The 17,211-nt window shown below is 38.0% G+C and overlaps 1 protein-coding gene and 1 long non-coding RNA gene across 3 annotated transcripts in view; one reads left to right on the forward strand and one right to left on the reverse strand.

Annotated features, from left to right (window-relative positions):
• Positions 1-3,001, forward strand: part of LOC139036024 (uncharacterized) — a 139,523-nt gene extending 136,522 nt beyond the window's left edge. The window contains exon 3 of the long non-coding RNA XR_011488708.1: positions 2,677-3,001. This is a non-coding gene — a long non-coding RNA (uncharacterized lncRNA). The remainder of the gene's footprint in view (positions 1-2,676) is intronic.
• The window catches only part of PRKG1 (protein kinase cGMP-dependent 1), a 1,335,516-nt gene that overhangs the window by 79,512 nt on the left and 1,238,793 nt on the right, over positions 1-17,211 (reverse strand). The gene's annotated exons all lie outside the window — the stretch shown is intronic.

Here is a 17,211-nt window from a genome sequence, read left to right on the forward strand (position 1 = left end):
TCCAATCCTACATGTGACCATTTCAACACATACTTTTTAATTACATCAATTAAATATCTACCAGTTGCAGGATTCTGTGCTGGATATGCTTGAAGGGTTTGAAATAAAGCAGCATACAGTTACTATTTTAAAATTCATTATTAGTTTATAGAGGAAGTATATGCAAAGCACTTGAGAATTCTTTTTAAAGAAATAAATTGTGACTCAAATGGAATGCACAGGACTAGTCATTATAATACAGTCCAGATTTCATTTGCTTTGCAATAGAGAAAATGTATATAACAAAGAAATAAGGTTCAATGAATGTGATTTGGGGGGGAAAAAAAAGAAAAAGGTCTAGTCAAATGTTTTCCTGGTTGCATCACACACATTCCTGTTCTCACACCTTTAGTCAAGCCATGTCCACACCCTAGGATCCCTCTTTCTGCCTCTCCTCACCCATTCTAACCTCGACCCATTTCCTCTTCCCCAAATCCTCCTTTCTATATGATCTGTTCCTCTGAATTCCTATTATTCTAACCATCCTCCTCATATATGGGACCCTTAGCCTTGCCATATACCCTTTATGTGGCATTTCAATCTGTGGGGACAGGAGTCACATTTTATATCCGACCACTCTACCCACAGTATGCAGCCAAGAATATGTGTGACTACTGCTGATTCCTATTGGTGATGAATTTTTAATTTTAGTTCTTAATTAAATTAACTATCATTATTTGAATTGGATTTTGTCCGTGCCTTCTTAACTATGTAACACAATAGAAGTTTGCTTAAATAACCCTCCGCACAGCTATTTCTAAATGGACTGTCTTCCTCTGACATCTCCCCCACCCCAACCCTTTACTCGGCTTCCATAACTCTCTCCCGTGAACCAGCATAGCAAGTGAGAGCAGGGTACAAATATATTAAAACCAAAACAACTTGAGGAAAATGTATGCTTTCTCCTCCTTTCTGAGGCAATGTGAGAAATAAGCAAGGATGATGGAAGAAAGAAAAGGATGTTAACTGGGAATAGCACATATTTTAGGAGATTTGTTTTCAGAGATATATCTTCTCACTTATGCATAATGGTAAAAAACTATGAGTAGTAGGGCCCCCTTAGCACCCTCTACTTGTGACGGTTTCATTCATTCTTTTGTTCAAGAATCTTACACTGTTGGTGGGAATGCAAATTAGTACAGCCACTATGGAAAACAGTGTGGAGATTTCTTAAAAAGCTGGAAATAGAACTGCCATATGACCCAGCAATCCCACTTCTGGGCATACACACCAAGGAAACCAGATCTGAAAGAGACACGTGCACCCCAATGTTCATCGCAGCACTGTTTATAATAGCCAGGACATGGAAGCAACCCAGATGCCCATCAGCAGACGAATGGATGAGGAAGCTGTGGGACATATACACCATGGAATATTACTCAGCCATTAAAAAGAATTCATTTGAATCAGTTCTAATGAGATGGATGAAACTGGAGCCCATTATACAGAGTGAAGTAAGCCAGAAAGATAAAGACCATTACAGTATACTAACACATATATATGGAATTTAGAAAGATGGTAACGATAACCCTATATGCAAAACAGAAAAAGAGGCTCAGATGTATAGAACAGACTTGTGGACTCTGGGAGAAGGCGAGGGTGGGATGTAAACATTGGCTGCCTCTAGGTGTTAGGGACTAGAAATAAAACCAGAACTTATCCTACTGATAAAGGTGAGTGAAGGAACTTCTTCCTCAGGGTGAAGAGGAAAGGATTATTCAAATCTCTAAAGTGGTGTCTAATTTAGACAGGATTTTACAGCCTTAGTGTGGTTCCAGTTTAGAATTTGCCTTCAAAGACTGCAAAATAATCAATTTATAAAGGAAGATCAAACATTGTGTGGACAGTATTGTGAGAAATGTCATGTGTCTTGTGCATAATTCAAACCTACCCAAACTTAACTCTTGATCTCTGCCCCGGCCACCACTGCCCACCTCTGCCAGCCTACAACTGCTCCTCCTACAACCTTTCCCCATCTCAGGAAACATTATTTGTCAAAAACAGTTTTCCCTGATTTGTCTCTTTTTCTCTCAGATCCATATTCATTCATCAGCAACTATATTTAATTCTCCTTCTGAAAGTGTCCTCCTATGCTCACTGCAGCAGCACATACACAAAAGTTGTCCCCCGAACCAGTCACTTCTAATTTCTTCCACTGCTACTGCCCTATTATAAGTCACCTCCACATCTGAACTGGACAACTAAACAGCCTCTCAATTGGCCTGTCTGCTTTCATTCAGAACCGGCACTTTGTTCTATTCAAAGAGTTAAAGTGACTCCAAAATCACAAATCAGATCATGTCATTTCTCTACTCTTAACTCTTTAACAGCTTCACCATTTATAATAAAATTAAAGACCCCTTCTCTGGTCTACCAGGTTCTATATGACCTGACCCCTGGCCCTCTTTCCCACCTCCTTTACTCATTACTTATGTTCTGTTGACTGTACTTCAGCCCTCTTGGGCTCCTGCATAGTCCTCTGAGATGTTGGGAACATGTTCTTTTGCCCTCAAAAGAAAGTGCTGTTCCCTGGATACATTCTGGTCCCTATTCAAGTGTCACTTCCTCCATGAGAGCATCCCCAACACCTTATTCACAGTGGCGCCCTTGTCATCCTGTCTGCTTTTCCTTCAACAGCACTCATCGCCAGCTGGCATTACACAACTGAAGAGATACTTGATTAATAATGGCTTGGAGTTCAGCAAGTGGACCATGGAAGAAGAACATTCCAAGAAGAGGAGAGGAAGCATGTGATGCCTGAGTGATGTCCATAGAACTCCAGAAACAGTTGATTAAATCTTTATATGAGAGTGGGAATGGAAAAGTAGTTTGACACCAGCTCACAGAGGACCTTATATGCCATAAAGAGAACTTGGATTCCACCCCGATAAGGAAAACCAATCACCCTTGACAAAGGATCTCAACAAATACCTAATTAATAAAAACATGTTAATACTTGTAACCCAGAGACTCGTCTCATCTGTATCTCCCCTTATTTTCTACAGGCTTCATCTTTAAGGGGAGAGATGTAATTCAAGCTTGCGCCTGCAGAGAAGAGGCTGTCCCAAGTCTCTGTAGCAGCTCTACACTTACTGGGCTTATGGCCACAAATGTTTTAGGACACATTTATAGGAGTGTCAGCTAATAACTGATTTGACTGATCCCAGAATCACAGAATTATTATCCTAAATTCAGGATATCCTAAATCCTAAATTCACAAAATTTTTGTAATCATAATACATAAGACAGTTATGAAATTAGTCTAATTCTGCTCTATCACCATTTGATTCCTTCCTGTAGGATAGACATGGGCAAGGTGCCAGAAGAAATGAAAGTATCCCAAGTGAATAAAATGTGGTTCCTGCAGTGATGGGAAGTAGTATTATGATGAGTTATATGACTGAATCACAAAAAATGTAAAAACAAAATGGTATAAGCAAAATGTAAACTGCATTCAGAGTGGGATCTGCAACAGTTTCTGGATGACATTTGCCTTTCAAAAGTCACTGAAAACCACTTAGGAAATCATCAACTGGCCCAGCAGTGGGGTTGGAGGATGCTGGGAGCCACAACCCAGAAGACCCTGAATCCCAGACTCAGGCTTCTGGATTTTCTCCTGCAGTTTAGAAGAACCAATGTCACTTTTTTTTTTTTTTTTTAATCTGCTTACTGGAAGGGATCCCAGAAAAATGGAGTTTATTTTGCTTATTTGTTTACCAAAACATGTCATTTGGGATATATGACCTAAACATGACCTTCAACTTTCAAACTTTCTCTCCAAGGGAATTTATTAAATTACTTTAGCAAAGTGAATCGGAAATGCATGTTTATCTTGGTTCCCTCACCCCTTTCTTTGCAGTATTTTAGGACACATGGCACAGTTTGATCTTGGAGGATAATCATAAATATGTCCAGTATTTCATTGCAAAGAGGGTCAGAAGCAGTGATTTCTTTGGGCCCTGAGTATTCATGTATAAATTCACTTGGGTGAGCAACAACAAAATGCACTCAAACCAATCAAAACAAGAGGGTGAGTGTTTTCAGCCAGTTTTTGGTTAGCCAACACTTTGTTAGCCAATGAAGGGTTATTTGGATTTCTCCCAGCTTCATCTCCTCCTCTCTAATAGGTGACTTGAGGAATCATACTGTTCATTAGTAGGTGTTAGGAAAAATCAGTTTAGTAGTTTGTTAGCAAGCTGGGAAAAAAAAAAAAAAAAACAAACCCTATGCTGAGAGAATAATATGTAGAGTAAGGTGTTGGGATTATTTGTTGTTAATATTTATTTTCTACCTTACTGGTAATGACTATCACATTCTAGATTATCAGCGAAGGCATTTTAGACTCAAAGGATTACTGAACACTCATGCAGGCAGTTTGTAATCTGAAGGAAAACAGTATAATTACATTTTCTAATTGGCCAAATCATTGTCATTCTTTTCAGTTAATTTCTTTATTTTCCCATGACTTTTCCAATTCTCATAAGCTTGTAAATGGGTTGCACATGGCTAATTAAAGCCTCTATGCTCAAAATCTATTCCTATGAGTAAGTAAATGTTTGATGAGTCATTTACCTCTAGTGTGAACACAGAAAGGAAGAATTCCTTATAGAAAAGCTCACTATGAAAATAAAGAAGTCCTGCAAGGGGACGTGCTTTTTTTTCTTTATTTTCCCATTTTTGTTTCACTTTAAATAGTGCTATCATTTGCCTTACATGCACAGTTTCTCTAACTTCTGTTGAATTTTATTATGGTGAAATATAGGTAGGTAATACCACCTCATATTTTGCTCAACAGGCTCTTGGATAATAGAATTATTAGCATTAAATTATATTTGGTTAAACAGTTTGAAGAATTAATGATGATAAGACTCAGAAAGACCAAAGGCATTTTATGGGAGGACCAGAAAATGATAATAGTTTCTTTACTATCAAATATTTGGAAGATACCTAAAGGGCAGTTCACCTAGAAAAAGCATCCCAAATCTTATCAATTTTTAAATTTAACAATACAAAATAACTACCCTACTTTTGCATTAAAAATATTTCCAAGAATGATGAATATAGAATAAAATTTTTAAAAAAGTAAAATCAAATCCAAATTGTTGAAAGTTAAGGCTTCAGTTTAGGTTAAGAGAACACTGCCTCAGTTGCTATGACCAAAGATTTTGTATTTCAGCTGTCACACAATTGAGTATCTTTGTGCTCAATCAAAAAGGAATTATATCAGACTTGAGCACACCTATAAAACAAAACAAATCAGCCAGAAGGCTAAGAAATATCTAATACTTTCTGTCTGTCCTTTCTACTGTCTTGTCAGTTCTTAAAATGAGAATTACTTGGATTCAGTATTTCTTAATGATGGCCTTATACTTGTGATCACCACGCCAGGCAAAAGGCAAACCCTCTGATCAGTCAGTTCAGTTCAGTCACTCAGTTGTGTCCGACTCTTTGTGACCCCATGGACTGCAGCATGCCAGGCCTCCCTGTTCATCACCAACTCCTGGAGTTTACTCAAACTCATGTCCATTGAGTCAGTGATGCCATTCAACCATCTCATCCTCTGTCATCCCCTTCTCCTCCCGCCTTCAATCTTTCCCAGCATCAGGGTCTTTTCCAATGAGTCGGTTCTTCACATCAGGTGGCCAAAGTATTGGAGTTTCAGCTTCAGCATCAGTCCTTCCAATGAATATCCAGGACTGATTTCCTTTAGGATGGACTGGTTGGATCTCCTTGTAGTCCAAGGGACTCTCAGGAGTCTTCTCCAACACAGTTCAAAAGCATCAATTCTTTGACGCTCAGCTTTCTTTATAGTCCAACTCTCACATCCATATTGCAGAAGGGAATGGCAAACCAGTATTCTTGCCTTGAGAACTCCATGAACCCTCTGATAGATGCCAGCTATTAAGAATCCCTTGTTCAAAATGGTACTGATGAATGTATTCACAGGGCAGGAATAGGGACTCAGACATAGAGAACAGACTTGTGGACACAGTGGAGGAAGGAGAGGGTGAGGTAAATTGAGAGAGCAGCACTGACACATGTATATTACCATATGTAAAACAGCTAGTGGGAAGTTGCTTTTTAAGACAGGGAGACCAACCTGGTGCTCTGTGATAACCTAGAGGGGTAGGATGGGGGAGGATGCGAGGGAGGTTCAAGAGGGAGGGAACATATGTATACTTATGGCTGATTCACATTGTTATATGGCAGATCAATACAACAATGTAAAGCAATTATTCTCCAACTAAGAATAAATTTTTTAAAAAGAATTCCTCATCCTATTTTTATGAATAAAACTTCAACTTACTTTCTAAATCATGAATTTCCTAAGGAAAGTCATTGAAATGAGAAGCAATATAGCGATTTCATTCTTCATGCAAATGACAACTACACAGTCAAGGAGGAAGAGAAGGACTAACAACATGGTTATTACCTTTTGTGATGTCTACACAGTCAATGAGGCAGAGAGGACCAGTGTGCCTTCCAGGTAGGGCATCTGCCTCAGCTGCCTCAAGCCTCTAAGGAAACTTGTTTCCACCTTCTTCAGTATAATCTAGGCAGCATATCCTTTAATCCATTGCATATTGTTTATTCTTTGGCATTTGAATAATGGTAAACCTCAGTAAATGCTTGTGTCTGTGTGTGTGCATGCTAAATCACTTTAGTTCAACTCTGTGCTGCCTTAAGGCTGTAACCTGCCAGGCTCTTCTCTCCATGGGATTCACCAGGTAAGAATACTGGAGTGGGTTGCCATGCCCTCCTGCAGGGGATCTTCCTGAACTAGGGGTCAAACCTGGGTCTCCTGCATTGCAGGCAGATTCTTTACTAACCATATCAAATAATTAAATCTCCCTATATACCATTTAGGGGTAATGTAAAAAAAAAAGTCTATATAAAGTATATAATTCAGAGTGAGGTGGTTTGCTTTAGACCCTAGACTAGGAGATTCACTGGATGTTAACCCTGTAACTAAAAGAACTCACTCACATATACGTATATATATATTTTACCTAGCAGATCTCTCAAGGGAACTCTAGCCTCTTTCAGGATATGCATTTATTCCTCTTCAATTAAAAATAAATACAACCAAAGGAAGTAGGATAAACTTACACCCTATTAGGCTTACGATTCAGAGGTGGAAGGAGGCAAGGTCAGAAGAGCCTTGGGTACTATTTTGGAAGGAAGGGAAACAGAGCCTACATAACCACCCTTGCATGACCTGTGGTTTGAGAAACAGAGTTCCGAACAGTTCCCACACAGCAGCTGTTTCCCCGCATCCCCATCGCTGAGGACAGGAAGTGGAATGGCACAGAGTGCAGTTTAGAGGATCTGTTCTCTCAGAAAGTGAAACAGGATCTCCAGGCTATTAAATTCACTCCAGTGCAGCATCTGAACTCACTTGTTACAAGCAATTGTCTGCCTAGGAAGAAAAAGCTTGCATTTGTGAAAACTGAAGAGCTTTTAGAAGTATTATGTAAACACTTATACAGTCACTGGGTTTAAACAAAGCTATATGAAAATTTAGAGACATTTTGATCCATTTAATTCTCATAACAGGATCAAAGTGATCTGAAAAAAATATATATATATATATATATCTCTACAACCACATAAAGGCCAAAGGCTCAATTCTCTCTAAGGGCCATGGAAAAAATGGGTATCTAATTCCAGCCATAGGAATCAAAACCTATCTAAGGTGCTTTACAGACCTGCTTTTACTAATTGCATCTAATTCTGGGACTAAACTAATGCTTAAAGGTAAAGATGAGAAAACAGGTAACTTCAGTTTCAATTTTAAAAAGTGTCTTTCTAATATGGATGTTGTAGATAACTATCACTCTTGAGCTGAAATTTTATAGCAAACCTCTTTGTCCTGTCAGTGCAACTTCATTTCGAGGATCTTGCCAAATCCATGTAAAAGAGCATCACCCTGATTTCCCTGGCATTCCATTAGCTGTCTGCTGGTTTCCCACAGGATCCCAAGCCCAGGAGCACGTTTGCTAAGGGCCCAGCTCACAGAGCTTCTGAGACTCAGCGCCATTTGTGTCTCATGTGTGACTCCTTTGATTGAGATGAAAATTCAGGCTTCCCTTCTGAGTTTAGCAATCTCATGTTACAAAAGGGTCTAAGAAGATAAAAGCAAGAATAATCAAAACAGCTGTCTGTGGTTCCAAACTAACAGTTCTTTTGCATTCTTGGAAGCATTCTGAAGATTCTCTAAAGTCAACTAGCTCTCTTCTGCCTTAGTTCGTTAGGGCCTCAGGGTACAGTTTGGGTATTTTTTTGTGCTTGCTCTCCTTAGCCACTCTATGAGAATTTCTATGATAGAGCAGTTCTTAAAACTACCACTAGAGGGAGGAAAAGTACAAGATTTGCCTCAAGTTAAACCTGTAGTTTTCTGATTCCTTTTGTACTTAATCCGTCCTTAAGATATTCAATCAGATGTTACAAAACATTTTAGCTTTTAGATATACAACTATTCTATATTTACCTTGTCATATGAATTTTTGTTGTTGATATAATTTGTATAAGATCAAAACCAAAAATTACGTTTCTGTCCCTATTATTACATACTTTATTTTTTTTATTACTGGCTTTTAAAAAAAATTAATTTATTTATTTATTTTACTTTACAACATTGTATTGGTTTTGCCATACATTGACTTGAATCCACCATGGGTGTACATGTGTTCCCCATCCTGAACCCACCTCCCACCTTCCTCCCCATCCCAGTGCACCAGCCCCGAGCATCCTGTATCATGCATCAAACCTGGACTGGCGATTCGTTTCACATATGATAATATACATGTTTCAATGCCATTATCCCATATCATCCTGCCCTTGCCCTCTCCCACAGAGTCCAAAAGACTGTTCAATACATCTGCGTCTCTTTTGCTGTCTCGCATACAGGGTTATCGTTACCATCTTTCTAAATTCCATATATATGCATTAGTATACTGTATCGGTGTTTTTCTTTCTGGCTTACTTCACTTTGTATAATAGGCTCCAGTTTCATCCACCTCATTAGAACCGATTCAAATGTATTCTTTTTTTTTTTTTTGAAAAAAAGTAAAACTTTATTGAAGGATATTAACAGGACCCATATTATTTTTCATAGCAAATTTAAGCCATTCACTTGTAGATAACAAAAAAAGCAAAATTAAAGGAAGTTCAAAGGTTGAATAACATGTATATTTTTGAAAACTTCCCAGTATAAAATAAATGCTTCTGATAATTGCTATTATCTAGTTAAAATGAACAATGAATAGATATGAAATGTTACACAAAATAATATTCAGTAGAGGATTCATTTGAGTTGGTTGAAAGAAACTGATTCTTTTCCACAGACTCTACTGATTAAACTAGAGATAATGAGTAGAAATACTACGAGTTAACCCAATTTCTATCAATAGGTGGTATATACATTGGTTAAAAGACAAGCTCTAGTGTGAGACTATCTTACACTAGAGTTCTGGACTATCTGTGGTATTTGAAAAAATGACAATACATGCCTTATAGAAGTATGTTTTTAATTAAATGACAAAGTATGTAGCATAATGTCTAGCACATAGTAAGAACCGAGTTAACAATTTATAATATGAATGTCATTAATTAAATAAAAGGAAATATCCAAGAAGTCTATGGATATGAGAATCTAAATGGTTCTATAAAGGGTAAAGATATACTACCACAAGCCCACATCTGTTGGAAAGGATCTTTCATTTATATTGCTCTGCTAACTGACAGCTTAGCACTTAAGAAAAAGAAGTTAACAGACTACCTGATACATTCAGCTTAAATCCCTGCTGACTTCACTCGTCAAATAAGCACAAATTATTGCTATAGCCCTTCTGTATTCCAGAATGTTAAGTGCTCTACTTCCCAGAGGAAGCTGACACCCTCACATTAATTTACACAAAGAAAAACTGATAGAAAGTATGTAGTAATTCTTTTTTTTTTCATTTATTTTTATTAGTTGGAGGCTAATTACTTTATAATATTGTAGTGGTTTTTGCCATACATTGACATGCATCAGCCATGGATTTACATGTATTCCTCATCCTGATCCCCCCCCCACCTCCCTCTGGGTCTTCCCAGTGCACCAGCCCCAAGCACTTGTCTCATGCACCCAACCTGGGCTGGTGATCTGTTTCACCCTTGATAGTATACTTGTTTCAATGCTGATCTCTCAGAACATCCCACCCTCGCCTTCTCCCACAGAGTCCAAAAGTCTGTTCTGTACATCTGTGTCTCTTTTTCTGTTTTGCATATTGGGTTATCGTTACCATCTTTTTAAATTCTATATATATGCGTTAGTATACTGTATTGGTCTTTATCTTTCTGGTTTACTTCATTCTGTATAATGGGCTTCAGTTGCATCCATCTCATTAGAACTGATTCAAATGTATTCTTTTTAATGGCTGAGTAATATTCCATTGTGTATATCTACCACAGCTTTCTTATCCATTCGTCTGCTGATGGGCATCTAGGTTGCTTCCATGTCCTGGCTATTATAAACAGTGCTGTGATGAACATTGGGGTGCACGTGTCTCTTTCAGATCTGGTTTCCTCGGTGTGTATGCCCAGGAGTGGGATTGCTGGGTCATATGGCAGTTCTATTTCCAGTTTTTTAAGGAATCTCCACATTGTTCTCCATAGTGGCTGCACTAGTTTACATTCCCACCAACAGTGTAAGAAGGTTCCCTTTTCTCCACACCCTCTCCAGCATTTATTGTTTGTAGACTTTTGGATAGCAGCCATTCTGACTGGCGTGAAATGATATTCATTAATTCTTATAATCTATCTTTGGTATTTTAAGGTTATCCAACCAAACATACAATTTTAAAATTTCAAAAGAAGATTATTTTCTTTTGAAAAATGCATGCATTCATGACTATCACCAAAATGTATCCCATTCATTTTTTTTCATGATGTAAAGAGAAAATGTCAAGGTGATAAAAGCAAGTATTATTCAATGAATTCAGAAGCACAAAAGGAGGCAGTTTTGGTTTCTTGCCTCCTTCACTGTCTGAATCCTTGCATACCTTGCTTTACAGAATAGTGTTTCTGGCAAGTCAGCTTCAAAATAAAACTTTGTATTTAGAGTTAATATATTTCTTGAAAGTGGAATCATCATACTGGAAATTTTTTAGGATAGATTTGTATTAATATTTTAGCATTATAATTATAATACCATTAATGTAAAAACTCTTAAAATACATTTCAATAGAAATCTATAATAAACAAAACAATATTAAAAATGACTCACAAACTATAAAAACTATTCTGCTTTCACAGCAGAAATTGTTCCCTCAGTGGAAGGTTTCCTAATGACTCACCTGTTCTATATCTATATTCTTAATGAACCTTCTAAAACACAGGATCACATTAGCTGGCTGCCTAAAGACTGGATATTTCCTCACTGTATTTGCATCAAGTTGGAACTGTTTTCTGGGCATTAAAACCTCCACAATGTGGCCTCCTTTTGGCCTCTGTTTTTTATGGACTCTCCATTTTAACTTCATGCTCTAGTCCCATAGGACTGGGTAAGAATCCCTAAACACTCTCTTCCCATCCCTATACCTACTATTTCTTAAGAGATAGAAATGATTTTTAACATTTACTGTATGTAACCACCCGAGGAACCACTGTACAAAGTGTTTTCCATACAGACCCCTCATTTAATCTTACCCCAAATTCTGATGGAAGTGTGTGTACAAGCTTCACATTATACACAAACTGAGAGTGAGATGAGCAGAGAATGCCCAGAAGTCGCCCTTCATGATTTCAAAGTTCACTCACATAACTCACTGGGACATAATGTTTACCATCTGCACACTTTCATTCGGCTGTGGATTCTGCTCTAAAGGAGAACAGTGAGGGAGCAGTAAGGTCTGACCTTGCCTTCCAAGCAGAACTGTTACCTCCTCTCTGCTTCTGGTGCCCTTTGGGGTTCCAGGATTTTGGTTACTTATATATTCATGCCCCTTGGCAGAATGGGGCCTCCTAGAGGCTGGAGAGAACTGTTGTAACCTTAGCGAAAGTGAAAGTCACTCATTACGTCCGACTCTTTGTGACCCCATGGACTGTACAGTCCATGGAATTCTCCAGGCCAGAACACTGGAGTGGGTAGCCTATCCCTTCTCAGGGGCTCTTCCTGACCCAGGGATTGAACCGGGGTCTCTTGCATTGCAGGCAGATTCTTTACCAGCTGAGTTACCAGGGCTTCCCTGGTAGCCTCTTAATCCCCCAGAAGATGGTCATCTTAAGTACCCATCAGATTCAAGTCATGACCTTATCTTTCTGCCAAGGTATTCTTCTGAAACTTACACATTTACTTTCTAAAAGGCTAGTTCTTGTGAATAGATTAGTTTGGTTCAGTTGCTCAGTCATGTCCGACTCTTTGCGACCCCATGGACTGCAGCATGCCAGGTTTCCCTGTCCATCACCAACTCCTGGAGCTTGCTCAAACTCATGTCTATCAAGTCGATGTGAATATATGAAGTACATGCTTTTTTTTTTCTTTTAAAATATCTGGCAGTATTATTTGTAAATATTGAATCTGAATGTGTGTATGTTTGGTATTACTTATAGATTTTTAATTTATAACACAGCCATTCAGTATTCAAAAGACAGCTACCTACAAGATTGGCCTCACCTCCTAGGGGGCATACTCTTCCACAGTGGCCATTGCCCTTCCCTCAACTCTCAACTTCACAGGATGCTCCTACCCCATCCCTGCAGTGAGTCTCCACTTCTTGAAACGAGATGGCACTGAGCTGCTTATATGAGCCTGTCTGCAACACCCTCCTGCATAGCACCCACAATCCAATGAGAATGGTGGGTCTCCCTTTGTAAGGAGCCGTAAGGCACATCATATGCCCATCTCTGAGCTGGCTCCAGCCAAGATTTTATAAATGCAGTGGTGCTGTATTTGAATGAACTCTTCCTTATGCGAGGCCTTGAAGACTTTTCCATTGAGCGTCACTAAAAAACAGCTACAATTTGTATTGATTGTGCATGTTGAGAAGTTAGTTTTATGAATAAGGGATGAAGTTTTGGTGAAGAACAAAAAAGACCGCAACAAATTATCTACTAAACAGCAGAATCAGGTAAAATGTTCACTAATTTTTTTTTTTTTTTTTTTTGCGGCTGACTCAGTTTATAAAACCATTAAGTGGCCATAGGTTTTGTTTCCCTCTCAGGAAAAAAAGGAAAAAAAAAAAGGACAACAACTATGACAAAGAGGCGGAAGAGAAAACAACACTTCTTGAGAGCCAGGACTAATCTTCCATTTCATTGTTTCACAGAATGCCTGATTCACAGCAGATGTTGAATTAACATTTAGCTATTTGAAAATGTATTTGCTTTTAATATAAAAGTCTATTATCTTGTTTGTAAAATAGAAGAGCAGTTTTAAAGTTGGTGACTTCTCCCACATATTATCTAACTTGCTTTTATTATGGCAAAATCACTCCATATGCATTTTAAAGACCTTGCTCAGTTTTCTTTCAGTGTTTCAACTGAAGGTTAACCTTTCTTTTTTTTTAAATAGGAAAAGACTATGATCCCTTTGAAAAAGATAATCTCTATTAGAAGGCAAACTGAAATTTGATTTCACACTAAAATCCAGTTATAACAATAAAAATGGAGCTAAAACTTGGTGTGAGCTTAATGAAAAGTTTTCTGCTGGAGAAGAAACAATTAATGAGATTTTTCAAGAGGATCATTCTCCCTGTAACTTATATTTCTCTCACTTATTCTCTCATCTTCAACCATACAGATGGAGAGATTTAAAAAGCTAGACTGGAGGGCATGAAGTATTCTCCTTTTAACTTTAGCAAGGAAAAGGAAAAAGAATTTTACATTCAGAAATGTAAGATTTAAAGAGCTAGTTCAATCTTTTCTGGTTCTGAGATCCAGAAAGTGAGTCAAGAGGGGTTGAATCACAGCTGGTCATGCGGGTCATGCCACTGTATTCATCCTAACTCCATTTCAAGACTAATGTTTGTGACCCTTGTACTTCTTCACTAACAAAGTATAACTGTTTTATTTTTTAAACAGAATAGACATTTTCAGTTTTTTTTTAAACTACTTCAAGAGTATTAAAGTAATATCTTTCTCATTTATAGTAACTATAAATCAGTAGAAACTTGCCATTCTCTCCATGAATTAAACTGTATCCTGTGGAAATCTCACGACTTAGTCAGGAGGGTAGCAATTTTTAAATGCACATGAAATAACCTAAATGTCCATCAATGGATAAAGACGATGTGGTACATATACATCATGGTATATTATTCCGCTGTAAAAAAAAACAAAATAACAAAATTTGCAGCAAAATGGATAGATCTAGAGTTTGTCATACTGAGTGAAGTAAGACAGAAAAAGACAAATATCAGGTGATATGGCTTATATGTGGAATCTAAAAAAAAAAAAATGGTACAAATAAACCTATTTACAAAAACAGAAATTGAGTCAAAGATGTAGAAAACAACTAAAGTTTACCAAGGGAGAAAGAGAGGGTGGAATAAATTAGGAGGTTGGGATCGACGTATACACGCTGTTATAGAAAATAGATAACTAATAAAGATGTACTATACAGCACAGAGAACTCAATTCTCTGTAATGACCTATATGGGAATAGAATCTAAAAAAGAGTGGACTTATGTACGTGTATAACTGACTCACTTTGCAGTACACCTTGAAACTACACAACACTGTAAATCAACTATACTCCAATAAAAGTTGATTTTAAAATGCACACACAATTCTTAAATGGAAATAAAAATCCAAGTGAGAGGAGGGCCTATGAACAAAGCAGCTACTTGGACAGCTGGTGATCACACACGTGAAAACTACAGTTATCTGAAATGCAGAGGCAGGTATCTGAGGAAGACAGTCTTTGAATAAGGAAGATTTAACCTCTTTAAGGTGGAGGAAATGACAACTCACTCCAGTATTCTTGCCTGGGAAATCCCATGGACAGAGCAACCTGGCGGGCTACAGTCCATGGGATCGCAAAGACTCGAACACGACTTTGCGACTAAACAACCACCATCACCTCTTTAAGGACACAAATGTTTTTCTTTAAATGATTAGTACTGAAAAATCTTCCTTAAGCTATGTCTGTGTACTTCCTGGTCTTAGCAAGCATCCTGGGTAAAATACAGTCTTCCTTAGACCAGACACCTCACAGTTTCTCAGGGTCTGGATGAGTTCCCTATGGGGACTAGAGTCCAGAGAGAAAGTGGAATACAACATGATACATGCCTACCTCTCCCAAGTCATTACTGTGAACATTAAAACAACAGCATCTCCAATACCTGATGCTGGTGACATTTGCTTCTTTCTCCTAAGAGTAAAATGCAGCACGGAAAAAAATGACAATTTTATTGTCTAGATAATAAACCAATTAGGATTTTAGTTATTAATATAGTAACTGGCACATACCCAATAACTGTTTATTGAATAACTGATGGGGCTTGTTAGACTTGCTACTCCATAGAATGACACCTTGATAGAAAAGGAAATGAAAGCTTAAACCTGGAGGACAGTAATGTATTGACTTATTGATAGATATGTTTTAATATATACTTTTAAATAACAACTTATGCAATTATGTTATAAACTCCTAGAATGCATTTGCCAAGGTTCTTGGTCCTCTGTTACTTGCCAAGCCTGACTCAGAAGGTGCTTCATACATGTTTATTTAATAAATGGACAGAAGAATGAATGAGCCTACTGACTGATTACCTAAATCCAGAGTCCACTGAATTTAAATGAATGTATAAGAATGCAGAAGAAACTGAAAACTCTGAGGTTTTATTTTTCTTTCTTTCATTCAGTAAATATTAAAACCGCTATTTGCATAGAGTTTTGAAGGAAGCAGCTCTCTCTCTCTCTCTCCTCCCTCTTACTGGGGATTACATTCTAATAGATACAGAATATAAATGTATTAACAAAAATAATCCATTGTGGCAATTATTATAAAGGAAACAAGTTGTCTTCTATGATTGAGTGGGGTATGAGTTTATGGGAAACAGTTTTTAAATGAGCAGTCAGGGAAGCTCCCCTGAGGAGGAAATGACATTTAAACTGAGAATCCAGTTATATGAAGAGTAGTGGGGAGCAGGTGTGAAGGTCCTGAAGAGTTTGGAACTAAAACAAGATCAGGTGGTCGAGGGATAATGAGCTGTAGACATGAGTCAAGCAAGGACAAGAAGGAAGATCACGCCAGGCCTAAGAGGTCAGGCATTCGATGGCATCCTGACTGCACCCCACATGGCTTTAATTAGGGAAGTGCCAATGATGGTGACAATGATGGGAAGGATAGCAGCTACCATTTAATGAGCACCAGCCCATTATATATAAGGGGTTGAATGAGAGACATCATGCTAAACGTTCTAACATCATCTAGTCACTTACTCTTCACATCAAACCACAGAAGCATAGATAATTATCCTTTCTGTTTACAGAAGAGGAAATTGAGTCTTGAAAGGTTTAGTTAGTTTGCTCTAGACTGCAGCTAGTATATGCGACATCATCTAGTTTCTGACTTGAAAATAGTTCTCGAGATGTTTTGTTGGAGAGGACAGAGGATCAGGGAGGTCAGCTGGGAGTCTGTGTAGTGGCGCAGCTGAACATGAGAGTACGGGTGTGAACAGGTGGTGACCAGGAGGCAGAGGGTTCTAGAAGGAACCACCTATTTGCAGATGGGTTTGAGGTGGGGGGTGAATAAGGAAGACCAGAATGGATGGTCTGCCATTTAATGACCTAGCAAAGATCAGGGGAGAAACAGGTGTGAAACAGCCTGGCCCTGTTTTTTATGTGGTCAAGTGAGTGGAGAATGGTGTCTGTGTTTTTAAATGGTGAACAAAAGCTTTTAAAAGAGTAATATTTTGTGACACATGAACACTATGTAAAATCCAAGTTTCAGGTTCCTTAAGTACTTGTTGGGAGACAGGCATTCTCATCTGTTTATGTGTTTCCTATGACTGCTTTTGAGTGACAATGGAACAATTGAATAGGCTGCATGGCCAAAAATACTATCAAGCCCTTTACGGAAGAATCTTACGGACCCCAATTCCAGTGCAATATCCTATTTGGTAAGAGAAGATTAATGATATTTTGTCAATAAAACCTCTATCAGTGATTCTTTTTCCCCAAATA

Source organism: Odocoileus virginianus, chromosome 7, assembly GCF_023699985.2.
Source record: "Odocoileus virginianus isolate 20LAN1187 ecotype Illinois chromosome 7, Ovbor_1.2, whole genome shotgun sequence".
NCBI classification, from domain to species: Eukaryota; Metazoa; Chordata; class Mammalia; order Artiodactyla; family Cervidae; genus Odocoileus; species Odocoileus virginianus.